The following is a 12,487-nucleotide window of genomic DNA, read 5'->3' on the forward strand; positions in this document are numbered from 1 at the left end:
ACTGTGAGACGGAAGTCGCCGCCTTTGCGTCAAAGGCACGGGACAAAACCACCTTAAACTATACCAGTTTTTGCCGTTGAAGGCGTCAATATCCTGAAGAGAAAAATAGAACGAGCAGAGGGTCTGGAAGCCAGACTACCACTGATCAAACATTGCTGCCTGCCTGTGAAAACTGTAACCCGACTTGGAGGGGAAACAACGCTCAACCCGTAGAACTTCGTGCTCTCGCAACCACTCATTCCTGAACACCTTTCACGTTAGTATCTATTCTCCTCGTATAAGTTATGGTAGCACAGTAATTGATTTCTTTACAAGCAAAAGATACGAAAACTAAGGTGAGTTCGGTTTAAAGTAGTATGGAAGGTCACATGTTACGTTTTGTCATGTATTGTGTTGTTTGTATTATAGAGCATAGACATCTCATAGAAAGAAATTGAAAAAAAAAATACATTAAAGCAAATTATATCTGCCTACTTATTTCAAGTACCAGCATGTTTTCAAACCTATCTCGTTCTGGAATTATATCTAAAGACATATCAATTAGATGACTCTAGAATTGGTTCTAAATGAGCTGACACAGTGCACTCCCATTACAACGAACACATAATGAAATATCATTATAAGGAAGTAAAACTTCTGGTCCCAAAATTATCGCCATTAAAGTCTATGGTACAAAATTCGCTTATAACGAACACGGTTATAGCGAAATTTTCGCTATAACAAAGTCTTTTCAGAGCACCGCTGACAAGGAAAAGCAAAAGAAATGCGCCCCGTTATAACGAAATGCTAATCGCTTTAAAAATACGTAGCGGAACAAGGCATTTACAGCGTCTCTGCATGGGCGAACGCGTTACATCACTGTGTTTTTGTTTGGCGTGTCACGCACACTTTCCGAGGGGAACTTGCGTTACTGTAATACAATAATCTGAAATTGATTAACTATTTTTTTAATTGTTCACATAGCTTTCCAGTGTATGACGAGTATTCAACAAACAGAATATCTAATATGCTGGCTTCCTTGTTTTCGTTATATATTGTATTTGTTCGATTATAACGAAATTTCGTTATAACGAAAGAAAACTGCCGGTCCCGAGCATTTCGTTATAACGGGAGTGCACTGTACTCTGTTTAGAACAACTGACTATTAGTAAAATCGACTCTTTTCATCCTGATCCCGCGTACACTCGAATGAAGATGACAACACGGCCACTTAGCATCGATTTTAGCAGCTTCACCCGAGGAATGTAACAAGGGATCAGTATGCATGTAGTTACAGGAGAAGAAATCTCTAAAAGCACATCAGCGCAAGAAAATGGCATTGAAACACAAGTATGTGAACAAATAGTTAACAGAAAATTGGGGTTTATATACCGAACAGTTCAGCTATAATTCAAATACTTTATTATCTTCAAATGAATTACTTGTTCTATCTTTGATACAGAGCAAACTCTGAGAGTGGTCGAGATCCCCGTACAGGAGGAGCGGCATTTGCTGCATATCATCGGGGGAAGAAAATCGTCGACATTTGGGGTAGATTCGCGGATTATGAGGGCAAGCGGAAATGGCTGCAAGACACTATATCCATTTTCTTCTCATCAACAAAAGGTGGATTTCATTCTTTTCTTCTTTTTTTTTTAGTTGAAATGGTCACAAAAACATTATTGATTGTATGGTTTTCAATTGATAATATTCATGTAGAATCAAAATAGCCGCACTGTATATACAGGCCCTACAGTTTCATGCATGATGATTGTGGTAAACATGTCTGTATAAAACATGCTAACAAAATTTGGAAATCGAAAGGATCTTGATCGGAGATACTGAGGTGAGGTTCACCAACACAACCATGACAACAGGGACGTCAAACGATACAAATGACCTCTTTTTTTTCGTTCTTTCTTTTGTAGCAAGAAAAGCAGCAGGAAATTTCAGGAGAGAAGAAACAATTGCTCCCAATGACCTGTGTGCAATCATATCATGCCAAACTAGTGTTCTAATTCTAATTCAAACAGTGAGCAGTATCGTTCTCACACAAAGGCCAATTCTTGAAATTGAGGCGGGGGGGGGGGTGTCACCCCTGCTGCCCCCTGCTGGGAGTGAAGAGCCGTCCTCCTTTCCTCCAAAAATTGTAGAGGGGAGTGGGGGACAGAGAAGGAATGTCTTATTGCACTTGTTCGGTGGGGTAAAGGGACAACACCTCTTTACTCATATCCACCCCTCGCTCCCTCATGTGGTCCGGGGCCCGGGAGAACGGTGGGTTTCAGTTGGTTTTTGTTGCTTCTTTTTCAGGTTTTATGAAGTCCCAGAGCCCACCATCCCCTCATCACTCTTTTGCGCCTGAGACTCTTACTCTATGTCTTTATACTGCATAAAGAAAATAGACCCCCTGTTTCTTATTCGATGTTTTGTTTACACGTGAACCGGGTGCAGAATTTGAACAGTTTGATCGGTTTGCGCTCATTAATCACTGGATATGACCCATCTCATCAATCAGTCAAAGACGCTGTTTCTTAAATCCACATTTCCCTTGTTGTACATAGTATTTATCATTCTTTCTCCCAACGTAGGAGTTGCGTCAGTGTGCATTGCCATGCTTGTAGATCGAGGTTTGCTGGACTAAAACAAACCAGTCGCCCTCTATTGGCCGGAATTCGCACAGAAGGGCAGAGAGAAGATTACCGTCAAAGACAAATGAATATATGAATATAAGAAAGACCCAATGACTGTCCAATTTTTGGCCAAATTCAGTTTGACATGTGAAATTGTAGCTTATGCATGGACTCATCTTGTGTATAAATGATAAATCCTAATTACCCCCGGAAGTGCCTGAAATAAATGAGTTAAATCTTATATGAATGTAAGAATGAGGGACTTGGGTCATTCTTACATTCATATTATAGCGCCCTCTCTCGTCCTTCTCTCATCTCTATAGCAGAATATCATGACTTGTATGAATCAAAGAACGACCCAAGTCCATAATTATGAATCAAAGAACGACCCAAGTCCATCACACAAAATGGCCTCTCCACAATTAATGTTAATGTTAATTGTCATAATAATATATGTTCTAATGTGTATATACAATGTTGCCTTCCCATCACAGTTAAATAGAATATTATTGGACAAACAAAAAAGATATGAAGTTTTTTTTTAGTTTACTCGAAATGGTCTTCCATGGACTTGGGTCGTTCTTTTATTCATATACACAAATGATGAAGCATGAGGTCATCAAACTTTATATATATGTGTGTGTGTGTGTGGGTGTGTGTGTGTGTGCAAGTGTGTGTGTGTGTGTGCGTATGTGTGTTGGTTTGATGGTTGGTGAGTGAGCACGCGTTTCGAAGTCCGCTCCCGATTCCCCATAGTGATAGTGCAGTTATGATGGCCAGCAACCTGCGGAACAGCGGTAAGACCGCCGCACCAAAGAGGCCTCGGGCCGAGGCCGGAATGACGCCGCCCAGCCCTCAAGACAGTCTCCTCCCAAATTTCCGGGCTCTCCTTGACCAGCAAATGGAGAAAATAGAGGGGCGATTTTCCCTATTGGACCATAACCTGAAGGAACAAGTGAAACATCTCGAGAAGATGTTCACTGAAATCAAAGCTTCTGTCAGTTTCCAAGCGGAAGAGACTGAGAAATTGAAAGGAAAAGTAAAGGTTTTGGAAGAAAAACTGGAGGAGAAAGACACTGCCTTGAAGGATGAAATTGACAAATTGTCGATGTACGTCGCGCGGGAGAACTTGGTCTTCATAGGGATACCGGAGAAGGAGAACGAAAATGTGAGCGAGATCCTGAAAGAAGTCTACACTAAGAACTTAAAACTATCAGCAGACGAGGTTGCGGACATAGAGTATCAGCGTGTTCACAGAATTGCGGCGAAGTCGAAACCACGCCCAATTAAGGCTCGCTTTGTTCACTATGGCGACCGAGAGAGGATCATGAAAAGCGCTAAAAATCTCAAAGGTACTAACATCTACATAAAGGAAGACATTCCGCTAAGAATGAGAATGGCGCGCCAAACGCAATTGCCCGCCCTGATTGCTGCAAGGAACGCAGGCAAACTCGCTTACTTTTCAAGGTCGGAACCAACGAAGCTATTTGTGGACCGGGTGTGGTTGCCAGTAGAGAAGCAGAAAGGGTTTGTGGAAAGCATGAAAGGCATGGAGAAGCATGGAGGTAAGGAGACGAACCAGCGTCAAAACTAATGGAGGAGAAAATGTTCAATGGTGCCGGTGGAGAAAAAATGAGGTAAGCGGAATGAAGAGAAACGGAGGTGAAGCGAGTTTTCCTATCAATGGAGGAGGAAAAATGCATGTTGGTGTTGAAGCTTAGGGGAACATGGAAGCATGGCAAGAAAGTCCTAAAATTAAAGGAGAGAATATGTGCATGGCAAGGAGTGATTCTAGAAAGACGCTAAAAGTTGATAAAGCGGTTTAATTTTTGATAATCACATGAACGTAGACGTTTAAGTTAAGAAACGGAAGATATGATTTTGTTTGAGAAATGGAAGCTAGCAGTCGTGAACTGGAACTGACTGAGACTTTAAGACTTTGTCTGTTCAGATGACAATTGTAACAGAACTTGAGTTGTGACTGGAGAATCCGGAGTTTCATGTTATAATAGCTCATGGAATACAATGAACAGTGTATTGAGTCTCTTTTTCTTTTTTTTTTCTTTTGTTGTTGTTGTAACGTTTGAGTGAAAATAATGTCATAGGAGTTTTTTTTTTTCTTTTTCTTTTTGACGTTTAAAAAATTTATGTAAATTTAAGTGGAAAAATTGATTAAGAAATGCAGTTTAAGGGCATAGACCTATGTGCATCTATTTTCTACGATTAAATATCTGACAGAGAGGAAGGAAAGGTAAAGTGGATGAATGTTATATATAGATTAGAGGCATTGGTTCAAGCCCCCTGGGTCTTTGGAAGAGAATACAAAAACATTGCATGTTGATAGGCGAAGTTTAGGGGAATATGGAAGCATGGTAAGAAAGTCCAAAATTAAAGGAAGGAATTATGATTATGTGCATGGCGAGGAGAGAATCCAGAAAGACGCTAAAAGTTGATAAAGCGGTTTATTGATTAAATCAGATGAATGTAGACATAAATTCTGTTCGGAGAATGGAGACGAGAAGTTGTCAACTGGAAATGATTCGTGTTTTAAGACTTTATCTGTTCAGACGATAATGGATACAGAATTTGAGTTGTGATTGGAGAATCCAAAGTTTCATGATAATGGCTCATGGAATACAATGAACAGTGTATTAAGAGTGCTGCTTTTTTTTTTTTTTTTTTTTGTAACGGTTGAGTGGAACTAACGTAATGGGAGTTTTAAGTTGGTTTAACTTGATGGATTTTTAACCGAATCTTTTACATAGAATAGGCGCTTTGGAAGAATTTAGAATAGGCAGCTTCGAAAGATGGGCGGCATCTCTATTTGCATACGTTGATTTTCATTTCTAATTTGAAGCTTGATTTTTCATACACTCCAAGTGGCCGACAAGGTTGGATCCGCTTGGTAATTCTTGATTTATACAGTTCGGGTTTTTATATGTTTAGGAAAAAAAAAACTATTGGAAGAGTACACGTTCAATGAAAATGGCAGACGTAGTAAGGAATTTTAGCCGATGATTTAAAGAAGGCATTTGTAATTTGTTTGTCCTGCTTCGGCATTATGATGAAGACATTGAACTTGTGTTCATGTGTTTGGTCATGTATGTCAAGTCGCCCTCTGACTGCCTCGTTCTGCGTTGCCCTGGGCAACGCGAAAGCAACCTGTCACGGAGTATGTAGAGTTTGATGAAGGTTTCCCACTTTTGACACAGTGGGGTGACAGGAGTTTTTCAGGTGTGTGTGTGGTGTGTATTTTTTTTTTTTTTGAATAGGTGTTGGGCCCTTTATGCAATATAGACTCTATTTTGCATGTGCTCATTGTTAAATGCATTCCAAGTGGTCACCTGCTGCTAGGGGTTTGGTCTTGTTTTGGCAGTAACTGAATTGTATAGGATGGATTTTACATGTTATGAAAGGGTTGTATACCTAATGAAGAAAGCAGATGTATTTAGGAATTTTGGTTCATGTTTCAAACTAGGAATTCGTAATTTGTTTTTGTCAGTTGCATTGAACTAGTTTTTTTTTTTTTTTTTTTTAACCTTTCACGAGTTTGGTTGTGTAGGCCATGTGGCCCTGTCATTGGCTGTTTCTACGCTGTGTAGGCCATGTGGTCCTCTCATTGGCTATTTCTGCGCTGCCTTGGGTAGCGCGGAGACAGTCAGCCACGGAATATGTAAATTGGATGAATGTTTATCATTGAAGGCATAGTGGGTGACAGGTTAAACAAGGGAGTCGACTCCTATGGTATTTTTGTTGTGTCTTTGAATAGACGTTTGAAGTCTTGGGAATGCCTGGAGCAGTGCGGAGGCAGCCAGTGACGTAATGAGATGAGGGTTTCCCGTTTTAGGCATAATTGGGGACATGTTAACCTGACGTTTTCCTTTGTTTGTTGTGGAGTCATTATGCTCCGAAGGAAAGATCATATTTTTAATTTACATAAAAATGTGATTTCATGCTGTCAAAGTGGCTATTTGCCACTACAGGTTTCGGTGAAGACATTGGTTTGCACAGGTTGATTTGTTTGTTTGGTAAGCCATGTCGTTATCTTTCTTTTTTTTTTTTTCCTTTTTTTTTTTTCATGAGATTGATTCTTCAAGATATTTTTGCTCCTTTAACTGGTTGTTTCCCGTGCTGTTTTGGGTAGAAAGAAAACGGCCACTCACTGTGGAGAGCGTAAATTTACAAGAACGACTTAGGAAAAAAAAAACTAGAAACAACTCGTGAATGAGGATTGTTTAAGTATATATATTATGTGCTTTTATTGCAACTTGAATGGGTAGAACGGATTAGTATGCCAAACGTTTCTTTTTTGTGGGTGTGGTTGTTGTTTTTATGTATCACATGTTGCAAATGAATGTTGTCGGTTTGAGTTTTGATTGTACAAGTACGTACAGATTTTGATTGCATTGAAGAGAGTCTATCTTTTTTTTTTTTTTCTTCTTCTTCTTCTTCTTCTTCTCTGCCATCTAGGTAAACTCAGGAATTTGTTAGTTTGTTTTTTTTTCTTTGCTGAAGGTTTGGTTTGTGCTCAGTGTAATAGGAAGAAGAGTATTCTGTCTTTCCGATCCTTTCATGAGGATTGTTGTGTATACCAAATCACCCTCCAGTCTGATTGTTGTGTCAGATTGGTTTTCGAGTGTTGCCTTGGCAACGCGGAGGTAGCCATTAACGTGATTTTATATTGTTTATATCACGTGCGTATAACGTAGATTCCACTGTCATGTTTCTTTTTTTCCCCTCTTTTTTGGGGGTTCAGACGGTTTAGATTGAATAAGCTTTCAACATTTTGTTTTAGGAATAGGAGGAGGGGATATAGAATATTTGTACTTTCATTATATTTATAATTGTCGGGTTTTTTTTTTTTTTTTTTTTTTTTTAGTTTAGGAGGTTTTGGAAGACAAAGATCAATAATTAAGTGGGAGAGATAGGTGTGCGGGGAGTGGATGTCCTAGTTGTTTGTGTGAAGGGAAGCAGGTATATCATGCTTGGGATTATTGGTGACAGTACAATAGATGGGGTAACTTTGTGTGTGATAATTATTTGTGACGGGATAGAAAGTATAATGTGGGAGGGGAGCGGCTTCAGAAATGTGTAGGTGTTAATTTTTGACGGATGTGGGGTAGAATGAGGATGAATAGGATAAGTTTTGTGTTGTCGGGGGTGGGTCGGGTACGGGTGAGTGAGTGTGTATTGTGCTATGTGTGTGGTGGTGTGAAATGGAAGTGGTGTGTGGGATACCATCTTTTTTCTTGGTCTTTTAGACTTAGCTTCAGTAGGGTACGGGTGAGTGGGTGTGTGTTCTGTTGTGTGCGTGGTGGTGTGAAATTGAAGTGGTGTGTGGGATACCGTTTTTATCAATATCATGTAGGTAGGATTTTCCCTCTCGGTTACGTAGATACCGTTTATCATACATCATGGCGGGTCTGAATTTAATTTCACTTAATGTGAGGGGGGTACGGGATCGAGTAAAGAGAAAGATGATTTTTGATTGGGTTAGAATGAGAAAGGGGGATATGGTTATGTTACAGGAAACGTACAGTACCCCTGATATTGAGGGAGAGTGGGAAGGAGAATGGGGAGGACGTATCATTTTTAGTCATGGGTCAAATCATAGTAGGGGAGTAATGATTTTGTTAGCCCCTGGATTGAATTTTAAGATTGATGAGGTTATGAAAGATGATGAAGGGCGTTTTGTGGTTTTAAAAGGGGATTTGCTAGGTTACAAACTGCTTCTGGGAAATGTTTATTTCCCAACAAGGGATAGGGTGCAAAGACAAATTGATTTTCTTGTGAATTTTAATGATTGTTTGTCAAATTTATATTCTATGAATTATTCGTTAATTTTGGGTGGAGATTTTAATGTAGTAATGAATAAAGATTTGGATTATATGGGTGTAAGTACTAATTTGAGAATGAGTGGTAGTAAAGAATTAGAGGGTTTTTTAAAGAAAATGAATTTGATTGATATATGGCGGAAACGGAACCCAGTGTTAAAGCGATTTACTTTCAGGCAAATCGCTCCGCTGGTTCAAAGTCGTTTAGACTACTGGTTTATATCAAAGGATTTGGAAAGTTCAGTAAGAACATGTGAGATTATATCATCAGTAGCACCTGATCATTCTGGGATTTTTTTACAACTGAAATCTATTCGATATAATGAAAGTTATGGGAAGTCTTATTGGAAATTTAATAATAGTTTGTGTTTTGATAAGGAATTTGTACAGGGAATGAATGAAGAAATAAAAAGTATTGAATTACAATGGTTGACGGAGTTTGATACTAAATCTTCTTTCTGGGATTTTTTAAAGATGAAAATGAGAAATTTTGCAATGAAATTTTCGAAGAAAAAATCAAAGGAGAGAAGATTAAGTATACAGCAATTGGAATATGAAATAGATATTTTGGAGAAAAATCTTCTGTCGTCTCCTGATAGTGGTGGAATTTTAAAGGATATAGAGAGTAAAAAAACGGAATTGAAGAAATTGTATAATGTGTATACGGATGGATTAAAAGTTAGGTCAAGAGTGGTCTGGTATGAAGAGGGTGAACAGAATCAAGAGTATTTTGAGCAGTTGCTCAAGTCGAATAAACAGAAAACGGTTATACGGGAAATGTGCGATGATAAGGGAAATGTGATTAAAGAGAAGGATGTAATAATGCGATTAATTAGAAATTTTTATAGAAATCTGTATTCAGAAGATGAATCAGTGTGTGATGATTTCAGAGAAAGTGTATTTTGTAAAGACATTCCTCAATTAAGTGATGACAGTAAGAATTTTTGTGAAGGAAAAATTACTAAGGAGGAATGTTGGGAGTGTTTAAAAAGTATGAAATTAAATAAATCACCTGGGAATGATGGATTTACAGTTGAATTTTATCTTACATTTTGGCCACAAATAGGAAGTTTATTGGTTGAAGTTTTCAATGAAGCTTTTGAGAAAGGTTGTTTAGCAACGTCTCAAAAACAAGGTGTGATAACATTGATTGAAAAAGAGGGCAAAGATCCATTATTTATAAAGAATTATAGACCGATTACTTTGTTGAACACGGATTATAAGATGCTTTCTAAGATAATGGCAAAGCGAATAAAGGGAGTTTTATATGAGATTGTTCATCTGGATCAAGTTGGTTATATAGAAAACAGGTATATTGGTGAGGCTTTGCGTTTGATAGATGATATGATTTTCTATTGTAATAATTACTGCGAAGAAGAGGCATATTTGATAGCAGTTGATTTTGAAAAAGCGTTTGATTCAGTTTCGCACAAATTCTTATTTAAGGTGTTAGAATTATTTGGGTTTGGTGAGTCGTTTTGTTCTTGGGTGAAAATCATGTATAATGGAATAAGTAGTTGTGTTATGAACGGAGGTGTTTCGACAGGTTATTTTGATATAAAGCGAGGGGTGAGGCAAGGCGACCCATTATCACCATATTTGTTTTTATTGGTAATGGAAATTCTGGCGCAGGCGGTGAGAAGGGATAATGGGATTAGAGGTATTCAGTTTGAGAATTTTGAGGTTCGACAAGTTTTATATGCTGATGATATGACTTTATTTGTTAGACATAGGTCATCAATTATCAGAATACAGGAAATATTTAAGGATTTTTATGAATTATGTGGTTTGAAGGTTAATATTGATAAAACAAAGGTAATGAGTATAGGGAAGAAAAAGGGAGAACATGAAAGATTACCCATGGGTAATGTTGTAACTGAAATAAAGATTTTAGGAGTGTATTTTGCATTGGATATTAAGGTCAGAGAAGAAATGAATTATAAAGAGATACTGAGTAAGATTAAAAGACTTTTGGGATGGTGGAGACAAAGAGATTTGACTGTAATGGGAAAAATATTTTTGCTCAAAACATATGCTCTGTCTAAATTATATTATGTATCTTCATCAATAGAGGTTCCAAAGTGGGTAGTGGCAGATATCAATAAAATTTGTTTTGAATTTATATGGAATGGTAAAGATCGAATTAAAAGGGTTATTTGTTATCAGGATTATAGTGAGGGCGGTCTTAGAATGACAAATTTTGAATTGTTTGTTAAGAGTCAACGAATTATGTGGTTGAAGCGATTGTTATATGGTGAGAAGCTCATGGGATGGAAACTTTTCTTTGATTATATTTTTAAGACTGCGGGAGGAAGATTCATATTTTTGTGCAATTATGATATACGATTTCTAAAGTTTAATGTACCATGGTTTTATTTAGAAATTTTGAGGGCATGGCAAGAAATGGAGAATAACCGGAATTATCAAGAAGGTAAGATTAATCCAATTTTTTTTAATAATAAGGATTATTTGTGTAAAGGGAAAATGATTTTTTGTGAAAATTTATATAGGAAGAATATTTATTTAGTGAAGCAAATTATGGAAAAAGATCGTATGAGATCAGCAGTATATTTTCACAGGTTAGGATTAGATAGTGAAAATATAGTTAAAGTTTGGGAAATAGGGGAGGTTGTTGTAAGAAGCCAGAAATTTGAGGGAAATATATATGATTTTTATTCTGTTGATAAAGAGGAATATAATATTTCTTTGAACATTTTTGAGAATGTAATTTTATTGAAAGATGTTTCATTTAGAACGGTGTATGAACTCTTTGTTACAAATTTACAACAATTGTATGTTTTACGAATGAAAGATGGCCAAAATGATTATTTGTTTTCGAAAAAGGAAATTACACATATATTTTTAAGACCAAGAATGACAACACTTCTAACAAAACTTAGGGAATTTCAGTATAAATTATTACATGGAGTTGTTTATACAAAGGAAAATCTTTTTGAGTTTGGTTTTGTTGCAAATAACCGGTGTTCTTTTTGTGAGCAATCGGTAGAAACATATAAACATTTATTTTGGGATTGTGTGTATGTTAAGAATTTGTGGCAGGAAGTGATAGATAGGTTTGAGATGGCAGATCTTCGAAATATAGAGTGGAGAGACGTTCATTTTGGTGTTACGGGAAGGGATCCAAAAGTAAAATTTTATAATACAATAATTTTTATTTTGAAATATATTATTTTTAGATCTAGGTCGGAGGGAAAAATTCCTACTTTGGAGGAAATTTGTAAAAGAATAATAAGTTTTCGGGATGAAGAAAAAGAAATTGCTATAAAGAGAAATAAGTTGGGATTACATTTGCTGAAATGGGAAAATGTTTCTGAATTTGGAAGTCGTTTTTATTAGGAAGGAAGGTGGTATCGCTTCGGGTGTGTTTTGTGTGTGGGGTGTATGTGTGTATGTGCGTTTTTGGTGTTGGTGTATGTGTGTTGGTGTTTGGGGTGTATGTGTGTGGTGGTTGTGGATGTATGTGTTTGGGGTTGTGGTGGGGGTGTGGGATAGGTTTGAGTGCATCGGGGTTGGTGGGGGATGGGGATTTGATTTCAATGAAATGATTTCATTCTAGTTTGTATAACGTATTTTTGTTGCTTTTTTATGTATATACCCTTGTATATATATACCCTTACATACTCGATTTATAATCGAGTTGTTATGTTGAAGAGAGATGATTGGCAGTATAAGTATACCATAGTCAAAGATACATATATATATATATATATATATATATATATATATATAGATATATATATATATATATAGATACATTTTTTTTTTTTGTACAGGGCAATATTTTCTCGTGAAGAAATGGTCAGTAGGTTTGATTTATAATCGAGTTGTTATGTTTGAAGGGAGATGATGGGCAGTATAAGTTGGTAATGGATTTGTCTTTTGAATGGCATTTGTACCGTTCTTATGTTCATGTTACACCCAGAATGGGTTGATTTATGATTAATTTGAATGAAATCAATAAAATATCATTGAAAAACAAAAAAAATGAAGGACCTGATGCAAAATACGTAACAGAAATTTCCT

General features: G+C 37.0%; 1 pseudogene; it reads left to right on the plus strand.

Annotated features, from left to right (window-relative positions):
- Positions 1 to 3,381: 3,381 nt before the first annotated feature.
- The window catches only part of LOC140239184 (beta-lactamase domain-containing protein 2-like), a 32,171-nt pseudogene continuing 23,065 nt past the window's right edge, over positions 3,382 to 12,487 (plus strand).

This window comes from Diadema setosum, chromosome 15 (genome assembly GCF_964275005.1).
Source record: "Diadema setosum chromosome 15, eeDiaSeto1, whole genome shotgun sequence".
In the NCBI taxonomy this organism is placed as follows: Eukaryota; Metazoa; Echinodermata; class Echinoidea; order Diadematoida; family Diadematidae; genus Diadema; species Diadema setosum.